The 12,312-nt window shown below is 41.7% G+C and overlaps 1 long non-coding RNA gene and 1 pseudogene across 2 annotated transcripts; one reads left to right on the top strand and one right to left on the bottom strand.

Moving 5' to 3' along the window:
- Window positions 1-305: 305 nt before the first annotated feature.
- On the top strand, window positions 306-3,369 carry LOC143907548 (general vesicular transport factor p115-like; annotated as a pseudogene). The gene is made up of 6 exons (XR_013259884.1): window positions 306-390; window positions 535-681; window positions 741-1,003; window positions 1,091-1,296; window positions 1,380-1,531; window positions 1,617-3,369. The product of XR_013259884.1 is annotated as a general vesicular transport factor p115-like (transcript).
- Window positions 3,370-5,120: 1,751 nt separating this feature from the next.
- Window positions 5,121-5,613, bottom strand: LOC143907518 (uncharacterized). Its single transcript, XR_013259874.1, has 3 exons — window positions 5,515-5,613; window positions 5,225-5,398; window positions 5,121-5,150 (listed from the first exon to the last, which is right to left on the bottom strand). It is a non-coding gene; the product is annotated as an uncharacterized LOC143907518 (long non-coding RNA).
- Between the last annotated feature and the right edge of the window lie 6,699 nt (window positions 5,614-12,312).

Raw genomic sequence — 12,312 nt, forward strand, 5'->3', positions numbered from 1 at the left:
CCGTACGTTTTCGAATCGAGTAACGCGATTGGTCAAAATCTTACTGTTACGTTCTACGAAAAGTGTGTGTGGCCAGCTTAAAGGTTATTTTACATAGAAGTCGTAGTCGTGAGTTGTAAGAAATTGACCAATCACAGATTGAATATTCTCGTCAACTTTTTATGTGATTGGTCAATTACTTACAACTCACGACTACGACTTCTATGTACAATAACCTTAAAGTGTCGAGTGTCGACGTGTGACGTGTGACGTGTGACGTTAGTTTACACCGACAGGCGGTGGAAAGAAATCTCGCCGAGAAAGAAATGGAGTATTTTATAAGTAGCCTGAAATCCGTCTTGGGAACCGCTCCCGCCGGTACGCAGCCGACGAGTGCCGATTGCCGATACGGTGAGTGAGAACTGGGAACCGATGAATATTTCATGTTTTCACGCGCCAGAAGAAGGTTACTTCCCTATGTTTTGGACGAACGTCGTGAGTGTCTTCGCTGCTAATTATCCGATAAAGCTTCCTGGCCGACGGACTTAATTACAGGTAGCTCAAGTCGCGTGGAGTTGGGTGCTCAGGAAATGGACGCGCTCAGGCAGGTGCTGGAGATAAACAGGACAGATTGCGAGATAATCGGCCTGGGTTTGGATACCCTGTGCAATATAACGAATCCTGAGACATTCAGCGAAGGAGGTATAGGACTGCGTTATTTCTTTGGTACAATCAATTTTATGTCTGATCGCCTCGCGTGATTTCAGTCGATAAACACGGCTCCAAGATCCAAATAGGGGAACAGTTTACAGAAATATTCATTAAGCACTCGAACAGTGTTGGTTTGTTGCTGACATTTCTCAAGGAGTTTGACTTCCGTGTCAGGTGGCCAGCGCTGAAGCTACTGACGCATTTGCTGGCGAATAGATTTAAAGATATTCAGGAAATAATTCTGGTCAGCCCTATGAGTGTCTCTAAACTGATGGATTTGCTGAGTGACAACAGAGAAGTTATACGCAATGATGTATGTTAAATCTATTATTTTTGAACAAACGCTTCTGGAATAGTAAGAGCTTTGCTTGTAACATGTTATTTATATTTGGCTATATAGGTCTTGTTGCTGCTCATTTAATTGACAAAAGGCAATGCTAACATACAAAAGATAGTGGTGTTTGAAAGTGCGTTTGATCGCATATTTGATGTTATTGAGCAAGAGGGCCACGCAGATGGTGGTATTGTTGTGGAAGATTGCCTCCTGTGTGCTGATATTAAATTTTCTCAGGGGAAACGTCAGTGACTAAAACTTCTTTAAGGAAGGTAATATACTTGTCATTGGATTTCTCTACCAACTTATATAATTTTCGCCGTTCTGTAATAATTTTTATATACCAACGGTACAGGTAGTTATATTCAGAAATTGACGCCAATATTTCAAATTCTCAATGAAACGGAGGATAACAATCTTGGTGGATGGAGCCCACAGAAGGTGTCCAATGTTCACTGCATGGTGCGAGTTGTACGAGCGCTAGTAGCAGTGAGTCCTCCTGCTCAGGTAGCTCAAAAATATTAGCGCTGTATGGAATTTACATTATTTGTCTATTGTTACCTTTAATTAATAACAATTGTTTTGTGTGAAGGTAGTCGCAGCTTGTCAACGAACTATGAGAGCGTACGGATTATTGCAAGCACTATGCGATATATTGATGACTAGCGGAGTTATAAACTGCCAACTTCACTCCCTCCATGGCAAAAACATGAAGAATACTTGATCTATTTATATATGTCGTTGCTATTTCCGATATAATTTATAACGTTAGCTAAACTTACCACAAGATGTATTTAATGTCGTTAGTCGTCTTCTCATTATTACAGTCTTTGGTTTGTATCACGAATTTTGTGTCGTTCTCGTTGTCAGGCGCGGTAAATGTTATTTTTAAATTATTACACATTTTCAACCTTAGTAAACTGCGCTCCGAATAAATTCTCAGACTTGCAACAACTCCGGTTGGAGTAGTAAGGAGGGAGGGGATTTTACTACTCCAACTAGAGCTGTGTTGCAAGTCAGATAATTTAGTCGGCGCGCAATTTACTAAGGTAGGAAATATGTAAAAAGTTAGAATTAACATTTGCAAAGCATTTATCGCGCTTGGCTCTTAATTAGGCCGTTTATTTTATATTCGAGAATCTAATATATTTGTCAGCAATCTTTTTGTGCTTGGTAGTCATATAATTCGTCGTCTATATTACTTTCCGTTGAAGATTCGCTACTTGCATGTTGGTAATTTCCTTGAACAGCTACCAGGTATTGGGAAATTTGCAATATTATCTCTGGTTGCTAACGGCTGTTAGCCAATGAACCCTTCGATTATTAGCATGTTGCAACATATTGTACACATAATGATCCATGTGAATCTTTTCGGAATGCCCCATAAATGTGGCAAGATCCGATACTTCCATATTATTAAGATTTAGTTGTATACAGTATGTTGCAACATGCTTTCGCAACAATTAACCACGTAAAGTATTAGACTGAATTGCATTACATTCGCTTGAGAATTTACGCATTAAAATGCAAGCTCTGAAATATTTGTACCTTTGTTTGTTATACCCAGGCAATCCGAAAACGTAAGGATTTTCTTCGGGTACGTTAGATTCCTTTCGATATTTTAAAATCAAATTAATGCATTCAAATAAATCGTTTGATAACAAAACGGGCACCGTACGTCCTAATTTACCTCTTATACAGAATTTGATATATTTGTTAGCAATCTTTTTGTGTTCTTTTGATAATGACTTGTAAAGATCGCTGTACATGTTTTTATTAACTCTTTCATGGTTTTTAAAATCTTCGCTAAGAATGCGTTCAATATCTCCTGCCCGTCGTCTGTTAAATAGTTGTACAGAGATCAGTGCTCCTGCCAAAGAAAGCACAGCGTAATACGAAAAAGGTTGTTGTAGTGCATTAAAAGTTTCAACCCGCTTTTCCTCTGAGGCACAATTTCACCAACGTCGATTAACTGTAACCTTCGATTAAACTCTTTGTCTCTTTCTAAGGGGGACAATTAGAAAGAGACAAAAAGCAAGTTTAATCAAAGGTTACAGTTAATCGACGTTTGTGAAACTGGGCCATAGCGTACAGACGGCGTCATTAATGCCTTCCTAGCTGTGTTCTGGGGATTTCTATAGTGCACGTTACATGTACTATGCTTCAGGTGGAAGGCATTATTGACGCCGTCTGTACAATACATCTTTATAATATGAATGATAACTACGTGAATGAGTGTTCTTATGAGTGTTCTATATAGTTGCGCTTTTTCTGTTTTCTTGTTTTATCTCTTTCGTTTCTTTTTTTACCAAGTTTTAGAATACATATGTAACTTTAAATACAAACCGTGTCATTTTTTACCTTATGAAATCTTTTCCTTTTCCCATTTTTTCTTTTTGCCTTGTTAATGTTAAAATATTATTTCCTTCTACATACATTAACTAAATAGCAACGCATATTAAATCTTCTAACATGCATGTTAATAGTACAGTATTATTGTTTCCTTAATAGACAAATTCAATAAATGGGCGTTGATGATTCCATCACATAATCTTCAACGTTATTGTGTCCGTTTTAATAGTAAAATCTATGCTGTGACAAAATCATCAATGTTCATTTATTGTAGATTGATTAAATCTTTATGTTGCTATTCAGTTAACGTAAATAATATTTTTACATTAATACTCAAAATACTGTATTACCTACAATGGCAAATTATTTACTTAAAAAGTCTAATAATGTATAATTAAATTCGTATCTGCTGTATTATCTTTATTTATACATTTGTATGTAAAGCAGACTATGGGTTTTGGTTTAAGTTACACATATTTAAGTAACGCGATGTAAATAATATATTACAATACGTTCCGTGGTTGCTTTACAAAAATTATTTTAAAATAAACAGATATATATATACACACACGCACACACACTAGCAGGGTAGGAATATAAATGTTTAATGTATTCTGTAAATATATGTTAAGGCTATAGAAGCACATTAATTTTCTAATACACAATGTAACTAAACTAATTACAGCAATGATGATGATTCCATAACATTTCACAAGATTCTGAAAGCGGAGACACTAATATTGAACTCTCGCTCAACAGAATCTCATGTTTTGTAAATGGATTTTTTCTTGATATATGATAACAGCTAAAGAAATATCTTTGCTATCATGGATAAATAGGATATTTCGCTCTCAGCTCCTGTGTAAAAGTAAAAGTGACATTTAATAATCTAAATTAAAAGCATTATAATTTAGAATTTCACACAGGAAAATTATAGTAGAAATGTTATCAGCACTACGTACCACTAATAAGCATGCTTCATTAAAGTTTAGTAAACAACAATAACGTTAAATTTAAAATTTAGAGTCTTACTGTATAATTTCATGTTTTTTACTGTATTGATGTGTATTGCATAGACTCAGTGATATACCATTTGTCAGAGTATTATAATAATCTTTATCTAAAAAACATTTGGCGTAAAAGCAATAATAAGGCTTTGAAGTGAGATGACAGCGTGAGATTAGGAAATATGTTATATCAATTGATTTTATACTAGAGGTTATATTGCAATATAATGTTTTTTAATACAATTAAAGTAACCTATTTCCTAGATTAGAAATCTGTCATTATATTATGTAACTATATTAATTATTAACAGATCAAACACTAGTTAATAATTATATATAATACTATAACAGATTTTCTAGCTTTACGCTTTTACCCTCTTGAATTGTAAATTTTCCGACTAACCTTCTCATATTACTTTGACGACAGTACATAATTTTGTACTGTCGTCAAAATAGTCTACCTATAGTGAATTGCTTATACATACTTATTGATGCGTTTAAATGAAAAATTTTTGGTTATGCATACGTCAGAGGGTTAATGTACTCTAATGTATGCAGTAATATCGGGTATTCGTCGGTGTCGTCAAAATAGCCAATTGACATATATATATATATATGTATATAATACACATATATGACATAAAACATAATAAAATAAAACTTACATTAACATATGATTATAAAAATAGTTGTCTCAGCATCATCTTTTAATTTTTGTTTACCATCCTACACGAGGTTTTTCCCCACATTGCATCAGAAAAATGTGACTATAAATAAAATCATTTAGATTAATATCATAGTTCCTTCATAGTTATTATTATAAAAATACATTTCAACTTACATGACAAATAAGTCCATGCTCAGGAGGTTTTCCAATTAGGCCACAGATTGTTGATATTTTTTATCCAATTTAATTTTTTTTTTACATCTTTTGGAAATCTTCTCATAGAAATCCTTTTTTATGTTGTTAGTACATCCAGGTATACAACAACCAGCCATTATGCCAGAGAAAACCCTTTTAAAAGTGAAACACGTAACATTTATCTATGTATGTATCGTATGTACATCTCGATATTTTCAAGTTTAGTATTATCTCTCTATTAAACTAAACTAAAATATAAGCAAACTCACTTTCTATGTAGACTAATTTGGAGATGATATAAATCTTTATATACAACGTCGACGATACAACGGATTCCAGGATATACGATTCACGTGTAGTCATCCATCGCCGCCATGGTTTTTCTTCCGTCTAGGTCGTCTAGACATAGAGTCTCTTATATACGTGACGTTCACGCCATGTTGTTGCACTCCCAAAGTCTGTCCAGACTCTTATAAAGGGACTCTAGTCGTAGTCCCTTCGGTAGTCCGGGCAGCTCGGGATCCGGATGATGCTTCTCCGCTCTTTAGCCGGCACGACAGTGTCGGAAACGATGATCTGCCGGAATCGCGCCGGTTCCCCGCGCCTGCGCTGTAGCGTGTCGCTCAACCGGATTGCCGATCCTAGCGCTCCCGGCGCCTAGGCCGCACGTGCGTCGCTTCTTTCGGGGGCGCCACTCCAAGTCTGGGGCGCTCTCATCGGCGTCTGAGCTTCTCGGGCGCCTCCCCTTCCGGCGGCGCCGCTCTAATTGCCTCCGATTCGGCGCGGGCTTTTCGAATCACCCGGCTGTCCGGGCCGCGATGATCGAGTCGGCGTTCGGGGTCAGGCTGGCCGGGCCTCGGCCCCGTCCGCCGGCATCCCCTCGAGGCGACGGCCCCAGGGCTGCACCTTTCCCTGGGCCGCTCCTCAGCACCCTGCTCTGACTAGCGTTTCGTTTGGGCGTGTCCCGGGGTGTTCTAGACTGCTATCTTGCCGCTGTTGCGACCGAGTACGGAGTAAGTTCCGGCCGGCGACACTCATGCACTTGCGGGGAGGTCCAGGCAATCCGACTTTCGGCCACGTCCCCTGGTCGTCTCCTTAATCCTTTGCCCTTCCTCGTGGCGGCTCTCGGCCGTTACATGTTGATTCCAGCCACCACTGGCGATCCCTTAAAAACTTAACAGCTAATTAGACCAATTTAGAATACGCAACCGCCCCTCCCTCGCTCCAACGAGGAAGCATCCCCGAATTCCCCTCGGCCGAGCCCGTCCGGGAAGTAGACGCGACTTGTCACGTCACAACTCCCCCTCCCCAGACGAGCGCCGAGGGGAGAGCCTCGACCCGGACCTCGGATCACCGCTCCGGCGTCAGAGTAATTCGGGTAAATCTTTCGCAAGAGAGAGACCAACAATATCGCAACCCTGTACTGTACCACGCCACCGTACGCAACACCTCACATTTGAGTCGTCCCGAAAAATCCGCCACAAACCAACCTTCTCCCCTACTTATTTTCGGAAAAATGGCGGGGCACGTTCCCACCGACGGGCACACCCTGTACGCGAGCACGCGGTGACCAATCTTGTCGCCCACTCATGAACTCAACGCGCAACGACCCACTCTCACGCTCAAGTACGAATCTCAACCACACATACGCACGGGAAAATTCAGGAAACACACAGAAACATATAATTAAACATTTATTTCGGGCCGTCGATCACAAGGAGACAGTTCACGTCGTATGTCGCCACGCGGGTAGGCCATCCCGGCCTAGGCAACCGGTATCTCTAATCATTTGGAGGTAGGGCTTAAGATCTTGTACGTGCACTTTACCCGCGGGTGTTCTGTCCGGTTGCGCCACTTCGTATACTGCCGGTGAAATCACTCGTTTGATTCGGAGCGGACCCTGAAACTTTGGTGCCAACTTTCCGGCCACCCCCTGCGCGGCGGAAGACAACACATGTTGTCGTCGCAACACGAGATCACCAACACAAAACCTACGCGGTCTCCTGCGCAAATTATAGTGCGCAGCTTGTTTTTGGTTCGCCTGATCGAGATTCTCAGCCACCCACTCCTGGATGGCATGCAACTTCTTCATCCGTTGCAACCATTCCTCGGGGTCCGGCGCTTCCACCTCGGGAGCTTCGTTTCCCCGATCGCGCAAAGAATGGGATGGCGTCAACTCACGCCTAAGATTCAAAAAGGCGGGGGAGGTACCCAGCGACGAGTGGAATGCGGTGTTGTACGCGAATCGAAAATGCGGCAAATGGAGGTCCCACTCCCTATGATCTTTTTCTATAAAGGCCACTATCATAGTCTTTAATACCCGATTGACCCTTTCTACCGGATTCGCCTGGGGATGATACGGGGGCACTGTCGTGTGCGTTATACTATTTTCTTCCGCAAAATTCTTAATGACCCGATTAATAAATTCCGTACCGTTATTCGTCAGCAGAATCTTGGGTGTACTCCACCGAGACACGATTAAATCCTCAAAAGCCTCCCGAATTTTTGGACCCGTGGCCGCTCGCAACGCTTTTATCTCCACCCACTTCGTAAAAAGATCTTGAATTACGAGCAAATACTGATGACCGGCCTTGCTACGCGGCAGCGGCCCCACGATATCTGCGGCGATCGCAGTCTACGGTCCCTCTATCACACGACGTCCCATCCAACCCGCCGGACCCGCCTGCTCTACTTTGATTTTTTGGCAGATATCACACGTCCGAAGGTATCTTGTTACCTCTCTAACCATGTTTGGCCAGTAATACGCGACAGCAAGGCGCTGATACGTCTTTTCAATACCTAAATGTCCAGCCTGAGGGGCGTCATGCGATTCTTTTAAAGCCTGTCCACGCTGTTCTCGCGGCAACACTAATTTCCATTGATCGAGTAGTCCAGTCACTATGTACAAAAAAACGGATTATAAAAGACATAATTCTGACCCAGGATTTTTCTTTTGGGGGGTGTTGGGGGGCTCAAGAAAAGCTTAATCTCAAGTTTTCGACCTCTGTTTCCCGCTTGCTTTTTTTACGGGAGTAAAAAATGTGAAAAAATGGTTTTTTCGCGATAACTCGGTTTCTAATAAAGTTACAAGGTCGAATCGGATCTCATTTTAAAGCTTTTTTTACGCTCTACAAATTATGTCGTATGACATTTTTACGTACGATCGATTGTTTTTGAGGCATCGAACAAGAAAGGGAAATAAAAAAGTATGATATTTAGTTTTTTTCTTTTTACTCATTATTGTCGTCCGAAATTGCAAAAATGCTTCAAATAAAACTTGTAGAGCGTAAAAAAACCTACAATATTCATTTGTTATTCATTTCATTTAGTTGAAAATTACGCCTTGTAGAGCGCCTCAAAGTGGAGAGTCGTCGCCATCGCGTCAGCGGCGCGTTGGTTACGTCGATACGCGGCACCGAACGCTTTCAGACTTCATTGTTTTCTTCATGGTTTTATATAAAGTAAACATACTAGCAAATGTTTACTATATATAGTAAACATCTGCTCGCCGCGGCGCCGGTCCTTTTTATTGCATTTGCCAGTCGTTTTCTGTATATCGCAGCGAGCGGATGCTTTTCGAAACGAGAATTTTGTGGACATTTTGTTAATGCAGTTTTTGGACATTTTGTCAGTGCAGTTTTTAGTGAACAACAATGAGTGACTCGGATTGTTTTATATGTGAAAAACCTTTGATAACAGACGTTCAAGTGGTGAAATCGAGAGGTATTAAATCTCTTTTATTGGCGAGCGAGCAAAGAGGAGATGCGGAATATCATCGAAAGTTGCAGACATTGACCGAAGTTGCTGTACACGGGGCGTGTTACAAAACGTATTCGAATAAAAGATTAGCTTCGTTGGCTTCTCGGCGAAGTGGCAATGGCGAATCACCATCAACATCAAGAGAAGAACAGTGTCATCCAGATTTCCATTTCAAGAAAAATTGCTTTCGTTCAAGACATGAATAACTTGTTATTTATTAATGAACAAGAATATTGTCACTTAGATATAAAACTGCACGCTTTCATGTATTCTTCAATGAAACGGTAAGTGTAATTTTTGTTTTAAAACAACTATCTGCAATGGCAAATACGTGTTTGATTCCCTTAAGAAAACTTAACGGTTTCAAAATATAATAATTTCAGGCTTTGCAAGATTTATTTGCAGGCGTAGTGCGATATGGAATTTTCAACGAAATTAAAGTAATAAATAAGAACATCTTACGATTTTTATTGCTGTGCAAGTTTTATTTGAAGCGTTTATACAGATTCGTGTGCGAAAAATGATAAAATAGAAAAAAAACTTTTTTGCGTCAATGAAATCGGAAATCTTAGCGAAAGCGTTCGGTGCCGCGTATCGACGTAACCAACGCGCCGCTGACGCGATGGCGACGACTCTCCACTTTGAGGCGCTCTACAAGGCGTAATTTTCAACTAAATGAAATGAATAACAAATGAATATTGTAGGTTTTTTTACGCTCTACAAGTTTTATTTGAAGCATTTTTGCAATTTCGGACGACAATAATGAGTAAAAAGAAAAAAACTAAATATCATACTTTTTTATTTCCCTTTCTTGTTCGATGCCTCAAAAACAATCGATCGTACGTAAAAATGTCATACGACATAATTTGTAGAGCGTAAAAAAAGCTTTAAAATGAGATCCGATTCGACCTTGTAACTTTATTAGAAACCGAGTTATCGCGAAAAAACCATTTTTTCACATTTTTTACTCCCGTAAAAAAAGCAAGCGGGAAACAGAGGTCGAAAACTTGAGATTAAGCTTTTCTTGAGCCCCCCAACACCCCCCAAAAGAAAAATCCTGGGTCAGAATTATGTCTTTTTTAAATGTACATAGTGACTGGACTAGAGGTCTTCTACGATGTCGGAAATGACCAGTCTCGGCCGCAAAAAATACAACTGACCGTCCACGATTCTCCAATGCGCAAATCTCTTAGGCGCGGTAGTTACTTCCTGAAACCGTTTTTTATACCAGAGGTCAGTGGTATCTACGCATTCCGGTACTTCCACAACGGCACTAACGAGTCCCTCCTCCCCTTTCTCGTACATGCGTGACAACGCGTCGGGCACGTAATGGAGGACCTCCTTCTTATATTCGACCGCGTAATCGTATTCTAAAAGCTCTAGAGCCTATCGAGTCAACCGACCTGTCGGATTCTTAAGGTTATGAAGCCATCTCAAACTACTATGGTCGGTGACCACCGTAAACATATATCCCTCCAAATACGGTCGAAATTTTCGGATGGCCCAAACGACGGCTAAGCATTCTTGTTCCGTTACTGAATACCTCGTCTCGGTGTCGGATAAGACGCGACTGGCATATGCGATCACGCGCTTTTCTCCCTCTAATCTCTGCGTCAATACGGCCCCTAAACCTACGGAACTCGCATCTGTTTGCACGACGAACGGTTCCTCAAAATTCGGGCACGTCAGAACGGGAGCGGACATTAAACTTTCGCGGATACTCTCGACGGCGCGATTCTGCTCATCCCCCCACTCCCAGCGCCTGCCTTTTTTCAAAAGGCGATTCAACGGCTCGCTAAAGGTGGCAAATTAGGGTATAAACCTGCGATACCAAGACGACATTCCTAAAAAGCGGCGCAATTGTCGGAGGTTTTGGGGGAGCCGGATATTCCATAATGGGCTTTGTTTTCTCGGGGTCGACCGATAAGCCCTCCTTTTCCACGACGAATCCTAGGTAACGAACTTGCAAACGGCAAAATTCGCATTTCTCCATATTGATTGTTAGTCCGGCTTTTGTGATTTTATCCAACACGCGCTTCAACCACTCGAGATGTTCTTCGAATGTTTCAGTCGCGATTATTATGTCGTCGAGGTAATTGAATATGATTGGTTCCAATTCCGGACCGATTAGACCATCCAGTAATCGCTGGAAAGTCGCGGGTGCTCCCGTTAGACCATATAGCATTCGGACGAAGTGGTAATGTCTTTTCCCCGATACGCTAAACGCAGTAATTTCGCGACTGTCCCGGCTTAGGGGTATTTGAAAGTACGCCTGGCTTAAGTCTATCGTCGAAATGTATTTTGCTGACCGCAATTTGTTTAGAATATTGTCCATGGGTGGTATGAGATACGCATCCTTTTTCGATACTTTATTCACCCCCCGAAAATCCAAACAGAACCGGTATTTCCCATTCGATTTCTTAACCATTACTATCGGGTTGGACCATTGACTAGCAGAGGGCTCAATAATCCCGGCCTGTAACATCTTATCGATTTCTGCGCGAATAACCTCCTGGACCTTTGGCGAAACCATGTAGCACCGTTGCTTAATGGGCGGGTGATCCCCCACCTCAATTTTGTGCTCCGTTAAGTCCGTTAGCCCCGGGTTCTCCGGGGGCGTCGCGATAGTCCGTAAAAAAATTTCCAACCGCTGTTTTTGATTCGACGTTAATTCGGCCAATCCACAACACGCGCGTGGGGTCGCATCCGAGTGAAAACGATAACGAGTACGTGGCCTATTCGCAAAGTACCACTCGGCTCGGGCAAAATCTAACGCAACTCCAAATTTGGTCAAGATCCTAATTATACAAGGTACCGCTAAATCAGTGAAAGATCGAAGCGCTCAAATGTCAGTGGGATTATGGTTGCGGAGATTTCGCTTTGAATAGTGGCCAATTGCCCGTTGGCCATACGGATTCGCGCTCCTCCCCCGCGTTCCGTTTGTATTCCTAACTTTTCAATTTTCTCCATCCCTTCTCAACCGATAAGGGTACGACTTGACCCGGAATCTACGAGAACCAATAGAGGACAACTACCCACGCGAATCTCAAGGTACTGTAGTGGGGGCCACTCGGTCGGCTCAAAGGTAACGTTCGATTCCGGTAACGTTTTCGCGAAGACGTCCGCGGTTCGGGCCTCGTTTTCGTGACTCGGAGTCGTAGGGACCCGTCCTACGCACACTCCTCCGCGTTTCCCGAACACAAAGGGCAAGTTTTCGACGTAAAGCCGCGCTTCCCGCAACGATAGCAATGCAGCTGACGCGGCTCGGTACACTCATGCGCCCGATGCCCGAGCTTTTCGCAGTTCAA

Source organism: Temnothorax americanus, unplaced genomic scaffold, assembly GCF_048541705.1.
Source record: "Temnothorax americanus isolate GAGA-0224 unplaced genomic scaffold, ASM4854170v1 Scaffold83, whole genome shotgun sequence".
NCBI lineage: Eukaryota > Metazoa > Arthropoda > Insecta > Hymenoptera > Formicidae > Temnothorax > Temnothorax americanus.